We start from the raw sequence: 8,728 nt of genomic DNA, 5'->3' as shown, positions 1-8,728 counted from the left end.
AAGAGTGGTAAGGGCTAGGCAATGGGGGTCAAGTGACTTGCCCAGGGTCACACAGCTGGGAGGTGTCTGAATTCAGATTTGAACCCAGGACCTCACATCTCTAAGTCTGACTCTCAATCCACTGAACCACCCAGCTGCCCTCTGCCATTTGTTTTTCTAAGAAAATACCATTCAGTAATGATGCCTTAGATTCATTTTTTGGTTTTCTTTTGCTAGGGAATTTTGGATTATAAAATATTTTGAAATATTCCAGATAGTGTAAAATTAGGCATCTCTTTGATTTGATCAGTCATCAAACTACAAGCTAATCGCACCTAGGAAAATTCTGATTAATAACCCTCCAAACCAAACAATATCACTCAGTAAAGGTAAAAAAATCTAAAAAAATTGGGAAATAAAGGTTTTACTCACAGTGTCCCTAGATAAAGGTTGGACAGTAGAAACCTTTTGTCTTCTGAGATTCTGAACACCTTGCCAGCACCTTCGAGGTTAGGGACTAGCATCCTTGGGCTTTTACTAACCTAATCATATAAAAAATTTCCCACCATTAAGATTGAGAAAGTTTAATTAATTATGTTATTGGATGGGGGACGAGAATGCATTTGTACAGAAGTTAAGAAGCATAAAACCAAATGAATGAATCTTTAGGAACACAATGTTAATTATGAGAGGTGTGAAGAAGGGTATTTGGGGGGATAGGGAGAGACATCATCTAATAAATGGCACAAATAAGCACCATATAAGCAATCTTATTTCACCTTCATGGTCCTATTTTTATTTTCTAGTCTCCCCTAGGAAAACAATATTTTGTAACTACTCTAGGAAAATATCAAGGGCAGTAGCTTTTAATGAAAAAAGAACACTAAGAAAAAAAGTGGAAACGAGTAATGCTTAAAACTAGAGGACAGGAAATTAAGTGTAAGCTGCTTTTCCTGGGAATCACAATATTCTCATAAGTGCTTACCCCTTTACTGTATTTAAGGTAGAAAGAGAGAAATTACCTTAATTAGGAAATATTTTAATTAAGAAGAAATAGATCACTTGGGGGAATGTTGGCCGATGAGCCTGTGATTTAAAGTAAATTTAGCAGTTCAGTTCTCTGTTCACATTCTCAGGTGGAGTATTTTATGCCTTATCTACACATCACACTTTTATTACTTTACCACTGAGACTTACAAGACAGGTTAAGGAGGTGAGTCTGTCCTGAAGTCAAGGCTTTATTATATGTTGATTCCAGTACTTAGCACAGTGCCCAGCCTGTGGTAGGCATTTAATAAATATTTGTTGACTTGTCCCAGTCTGAAGACTTTTCAGCTCATGCTTACATAGGCCAGGCTCTACTAGAATATTGGCATGAGGGTGAGGTCCATCGCATTAGTAAAAGATGGAAAAGAATAGGTAGAATGATTAATTGGCTGACAAAAATATTTGAGGGATGGCAAAGGAATTATGATTTCACATATAGAAAAAAAGCAAAGTGACTGTTTTATAGTACCATACTGAATTAAATATGTGTTTTCATTCTGATTTTGCCAACCTCACAATGTTAGAATTGAGCAATACTTGAAAAATCTTCTAATTTCCATCATTCTGCAGTTATGTAAAGAAATGGACAAAAGGGGGAAAGGAAAGTTCAAGTGATTACTCAAGTTTACAGGACCAATTAGTGGCACAACCTCTACTTAATTTTACGTCAACATTACCTTCTTTTGATCATCTCAAAGGTAATCATAGATTTATATATTGTAAAGAAGAAATTGTTTAACCTGTCTGTTCAATAAGACCACAATTTTAGCTATCATGGTAGGCTAAATGGAGATGAGGAGACCTCAGCCGCTGCCTAGGTAGGTACACTTGAGCCAGACAGATTGGATACTGCCTGGAGTACTTTTCTACTTCTCAAGTCCATTCTTTTGCAGAATGAGATTTCTAAACCATTTTCTACACCATGGGTCTTTGAATTTAGTAGGTGGTCTGTTTTCATACATATTCCTCCACCATCTAAACTAAGGTATTTTATTCTTGTAGATAAAGCCCCAAAATGCAGTACCCTCTCTCTTATCCCCATGGAGTAACTTTGGGGCTCATACTTAACCTACTTTTCACCTATTAAATAAAAGTTCTGACAAATAATACTTGTAGCAAATAGATATAACTATCAGTGTTTTAGGAGTCACGGAAGTGTGTAAGTTTCATCCACATTAGGATCATAGGATTTTAATTCTGAGGCCTTTAATTTATTTTAGTCTTTAATTTATGGATGAAGAAACTGAGAAACAATTTGTGAAAAGTCATATAGCTACTAAACTGCAGTTAGAACTTGAATCTAGATCTTCTGGCTCTACAACCAGAGATCTTTCTTTAGCTCTTTCACTACAGCAACCTAATCATCAATCATCAAGTTGGTTTTGTTTAAATTGTCATTTTAAAGTTTCTTTTCTTTTCTTTTTTTGTTTTTATTTAACTAAAACATATAATATGAGGCTAATGTAATTTCAGGGCCTCAAATTCTCCCTGGTAATTATAACACCTGTCCCAAAGCCTAGTGGTATGGGATTCTCTCCATATTGGTGATTTGTAAGGCCTTTACACATTTGAAAGGCAGGGGAGAGTTGCTGAAAGACTTTGAGCTTCATTTTTCAGTCACACTTTTGGAACTAAGTTTCAGGTTTTCCTTTAATGTGAACAAACTACACTTCAGGTCGCTAAAATGAAAGATTCAGGGAAGACATGAGAAGAGCTGGCCGTCTCTATTAAGTCCCTATTCCCTCCTTGCTACTTTAGAGACTTCAGGACATTTCCTCTAGGGTGAGATCCAGGCTACATTTTTTCCTTGGTTAAGCTGAGTTACATCATTCCCAATGGAAAAGATCTTTCACATCATATTGTCTAGCATAGATACTTCCATTTATACCTTCCCTGACTTCTTTTTTTGCAATCATTTGGATACATGGATTTCTTTGCTATTTGTTTTGTGTGTTTTCATTGTATAATTAATATTGGGTAGAGGGGGGGCTTAAGATATATAGAGAGAGTTTGGGGCCCCCCTTCTACTCCAAATGACAAAGCAAACAGAAATTAGATGGAACCTGGTTATTTCCCTTGGATGAACAGTATTTAAAGGAGCATGTATGGATATTCTCCATCCCTGTACCTCTCTCTCTCTCTCTCTCTCTCTCTCTCTCTCTCTCTCTCTCTCTCTCTCTCTCTCTGTCTGTCTCTCAGTGATCAGAATGATAGATTCTAGCCATAACCTCCTGCTTCCCATCCTAGAAGGAATAAAAGTCCCTTTTGAAGAAGGAATAAATATACATAGGCAAATGTCTGCTGTCCTTGCCTTCATTCCTCCCTCCACAATCCACACGGAAGCCAGATTGATTTTCTGACAGCACCACTCAAAAACTTTCAAAGCTTCTCAGCTGCCTACATCAATTTCCCAAAAGTGTAGGCAATGTCTTGATCTTCAAATGTATGTGATCAACCCATCAGAAAATGAGATGGCTCATTTACCAATGTTAGCCAATCATAAGGCTTGTCTCAAACACAAACAATTCTGACTTTCATCTATTATGTACCAATACTCCCTCAACTAGGACCCATCCTATCATTATAAAAATGTCCATGGGGACAGCTGGGAAGCTCAGTGGATTGAGAGCCAGGCCTAGAGATGGGAGGTCCTAGATTCAAATCTGGCCTCAGACACTTCCTAGCTGTGTGACCCTGGGCAAGTCACTTGACCCCCATTGCCTAGCCCTTACCATCCTTCTGCCTTAGAGCCAATACACAGTATTGACTCCAAGACGGAAGGTAAGGGTTTAAAAAATGTCCATCATTCTTTCCATCTTCTGACCTAGTTATGGAACTCTCAGATTAACTATAACCTAACCATGGCCTATGCACCCATCAGAGCATCCACCGTGGGTACTATTGAAAGCCTTGAAGCACTCCCATTATTTCCTTCTCTTACCTGCCCCCCACCAAGTAGGACTGTAGCACATTCTCCTTGGTGAAGTAACTTGAGATAATGATTACTTAATAGAAATAATTTTAATGAAGACAAAAGACTTTATTGTATGACAAATCATAAATTGAAATATTGAGAGTTTTGTCTTTAGATAACTTTTCTTAATTTATATTTTCATTTGTTTTATAATTAATGCACATGCTATATTAGCACAGTAGCATATGTATGTAATAAATGAAAAAAACATATTTTAGAGCTGTATGACAGTGACTTTTAATTTTTTTAATGATGGATACGTGCAATCAGAAAAGTATGGAATCCAACTGGCTAAAGGATAAAGTTCAAATTCTATAAGATGGTGGAGATTTCTATCCTGGATCTTCAAGCTATGTTTGAGTCTCTGCTTATATTATTATTATAGCTTCATGGAAATGAAATCTCCCTCTCCTCTCTGTTTAGTTGATGCCTTTAAGACCTAGGTCAAGTTCCACTTCTTCCTGGAAGCTTTTGCTGAACCTGCATCTTACTGTGATCTTTGCTTTCTCTGAACTCTTTAGCACTTATTGTTTCTATTGATCATTTAGCACTTACCATATATTGCCTTGAATGTGTGTTATCTTTATTTTTACACTTAGAGGTCTTAGCTCACTAAGTGGAATGGTTTCTAACTTACATGTACTCTCAAAATACCTGGCAGAGTGCTTTGCACATGCAGTCACAAAATGAGCTATCTCTTTTTACTATTTTTAAAAATTTTTATGTTAGGGGGGAAAGACTAGTGGTCTATTACAGAGAATTCAAGAAGCAAAAGGACTTTTCTTCACAGTGAGTTCTTCATTAATCTTAGTAAGGAATTTTATTAGTTACTTTCTTAATTGCTGATAATCACTTTGCTGGCGACTTCCTGCGAGGCACATCCTTTTCTCTCTTCATTGGTCTGGTTTGCATATTTCTTCCATGTCTTAACAGCCTTGTTTCCTTGACTGAAACATCCCCTGGGACCTTCACATTCCTACAGTCTTCTATCTGTTTCCATTTTCAACCTTGAGGGCCCTGGCTTCTGAACAAGTAGGTCACAGGCACCTGACAGTATCCTATCACTGTGAAAACCCCAGACATTTCAAAGACAATTGAGATGACAGACACAAGATTTAAAAAATCTCAGTCTTTTAAAAATATAAATTGATTTTTTAAACACATGTTAATTTAATTATTAACTAAAGTGCTAGTTTTACTGATGGTTGAAACAGACTAGTAATTATATCTCCCATGTTTCCAATCTAAAAAGTACTTGCATTTACTTGCCAACTTGCCAGTGAAGAGTTATCAGCTACTTCAGGCCTTCTGGGACTTCTTACAAGGTGCAACAAGGATCTGAATTAAAAACAACCTTTCCTCACATATCCCTACCACCAGAGACCAATAAAAAATAATTTTCTTTAAACAAGGCTTTACAAGATAAAACTATAAATCGGATCTGTACCAAGAATAAATTGGCTGGTGGAGAGAGTTGCCCTATTCACTGGAATATGGCATCTGGGTCAATCTATTCACATTTAATCTTCAAATCGCCCAGGGTTCATTGTTCTTTCTATGCCGGGTAAGATAATAAAGTTGTGTTTGTGACGATGAAATTACTATAAGAGAGGTCATGCAACTTCTGTGTGAGAACATTGGCTTTTTATCCCTTTTACTCCCTGAAACATGTATAACCTTTATCTAGGATGACCACCGCTTGAGTAAATAAATTTCAAAACTCTAAGGATCCATGATTTCATCATTACTATCATTCTCTTTACCAATCCAGTTTCAATGCTCTCTTTTCACTTGTAGAGAGTTCTGTTGAATTGCTTCAGATAACACAAAAAGGAAAATCATCACGTGAAGGGTAACTTTTCTCCATATGTATCTCCCACTAGTGGATCATCTGAAAAAGACAGAGTATAGATTGGATTTTTATCAAAAGTCTTTCTAGTTTGTTTGAACTTGCCATAGTTTAACTGTGCATGCTTAGAATTCCACTCCAGAATAAGCTATCAGAGTGGGATATTAGAGGAGACGAGCTTACAAAGTGCACCAGAAATGACTGGCCATCTGTTCTCTGGCTTCACTAAGAAATGAGGAGCTATGAATTTCAGCACAGGTTTAGGTTAGAAAGAAGAAATGTCCTTCTAAAGGGGTTATGACCTAATAAGAAATGGAATTGGGCTTTTGTTGTATTTAAAATAGATGAAGACTTTTTTATCTTAGTAAGGTAATGGATTAGCCATTCCTTGCAATTTTTTGGCATCTTGATTCCAAACTGGAGTTTTCTCTGTCAAATATATAGTCCCAGGATAAAGGCACTATTATCATTCAAGAAGTGAATATGACTCAAGAGCAGCTCCATGTCAATAAATGGACTCATTATTTCTTTAATAAACACACATGGCCAAGTAAGTTAAGGAGAACCTTCTGTTAATAGCAATTCAGTATACAGAAGTACCTGTGTGTTTTATATATATATATATATATACATATATATATATATGTATATATATACATATATATATGTATATACACACACATAAAGAATTTTAAAAAATGTTAATACCCTATTTATTATCCATTTGATCTTGGACAAAAACTTGGCTTTTGTGTGGTGAATAGGAGCCAGGATTTTTATTCTGTACTATGGATAAATGTTCAGCATTTTTCCCACTACATCATAATTCCTCCGGAGTAATGGATTAGATAATCTTTGAGATAACTTCCTGCTCTAAATGCTATGATCTTTTAAGACAATGATGTAGTGTTCAAACAGTATAAAGTTTTTTTTGTTTGTTTTCTATAGCTGTTAAAAAGTCAGGTTAAGATCACTGAATGAAGCTTTGTACTTAAATCTAAATTATTTTGAAATAGAATCATTAACTCTTTCCTTCTATGTCATAGACAAAGTACCTACCCAGAAATGTTCTGGAGCTTAGTTTCTTCTTAATTAAGATAATTCATTTCAACCTCTGATCCTGGTGAAAAAACTTGAATCTCTTCCACAACCACAAATGGTTAGCAGTCTTCCTGTTCGTTGGTAACAAAATGCAGTTGGTCAAAATGGGAACTAACTAAGGGAATGGGAATAATTCAGTACCCTACAAGTTAAGCACTTCAAAATTCATGTTTAAATAAAGGTAGTTCAAAAATGAAAACTATGTTAGGATAGGAATAATAATAATAATAATATTTATATAGCACTTATTGTCAGGTGCTTTTACAATTATCATATCATTTGACTCTAACAATAACCCTGGGAAGTAGATACTATTATTATCTAGGAAACAGGCATACAGAGGTTAAGTGACTTATTCAGGATCATAAAGAGAGTGTCTGAGACTGGATTTGAAATAGATTTTCCTGACTGCAAGTCTGACATTGTATTCACCATGCCACTTAGCTGGCAAAGACTGAGCTTTTGACTTCAATGTAATAGAAAAAAATACAGATAAAGAAATTACTTCCATCAGTAGAGGTCAGTATCTCCTGTGTGCCTTACAGTCTTATGAAAAAATTGTTTAAATATGTAAATAGAAGTGACTTGTCCAAGATCACACAGATGTGTCAGAAGTAAAATTTGAGCCTAGGTGTTGCTAACTACCAGTTCAATTCTTATTCTACTAAAATATATTGATTTTTTTTATAATGGTACTACATTTTCTAAAGGGAAAAACAAAGGCCCAACTCATAGACTCTCAGAATCTCAGAGATGTATAAAATACACTATATGTCCTCTAGTCAAATATATAAGCAGGCAAAAATAATTTCTATGACATATTCATCAAGTGATCATCTCACCTTTGTTTGATGCCTTCCAGTGAAGAACCTTCTTCAAATCAGAGCAGACTATTCCACTTTGGATGATTGTAATTGTTAATATTTTGTCTTAAAAAAAAAACACCAATTTTCCTTTTTGCAATTTAAAGCTATTGCTCTGGGATCAACAAAAGGAAGTCTATGCTTTTTATATATCTCCAAATACATGAAAGCAACTATGATCCTCTACCCTTCCCTGCCAGACTTCTTTTCTCCAGATTAAAAATCCATATATTATTCAAACAATAATTTTATGGAATAGTTGCCAGTATCCTTCTGATTTGATTACTCTGATATGTTGATATTATATCTAAAAAAACCCAGAGTGTATATATTAGCCAACAGAGAAACTAAAAAGAAACTATAGAACTGATTACATTATTAGAAAATAGAAAGTTTAAAACATATAGCATTTTCTTAATCAAAACAACAAATAATGTATATATATATATATATATATATATATATATATATTTCCCTCCATATCACATGGCACTCTTGGAAAAATATGACATATGCTAGATCACATAGAAATTATAAATAAATGGTTAAAAGATATTAAACATATGCTTTACAGAATATATAACAAAAATGGTAATTAAAAAAGAAAATGCAATTAAGAAGATAAAAACTTAAATAAAAATTTAATAATGACATTCTGGAATGAGTATGTCAAAGAACAAATCATAGAAATCTTTTATAATTATGTGAAAGAGAAGGATAATGATGAGATGGCATACCAAAATTCTTAAGACATAAGTGAAACAATTCTCAAAGGAAAACAATATCCCCAAGAACATATGTCCTCTAAATGAATAAAAAAAAGATTAATGAATTCAAATGATTTTTTTTTTACATTTAGAAAATAAAAAGGAGCATCCAGGCCATTTATTCATTCCCACATTCAACAGACTCATT

This window comes from Monodelphis domestica, chromosome 3 (genome assembly GCF_027887165.1).
Source record: "Monodelphis domestica isolate mMonDom1 chromosome 3, mMonDom1.pri, whole genome shotgun sequence".
Lineage (NCBI taxonomy): Eukaryota > Metazoa > Chordata > Mammalia > Didelphimorphia > Didelphidae > Monodelphis > Monodelphis domestica.
This window is presented reverse-complemented; position numbering follows the sequence as displayed.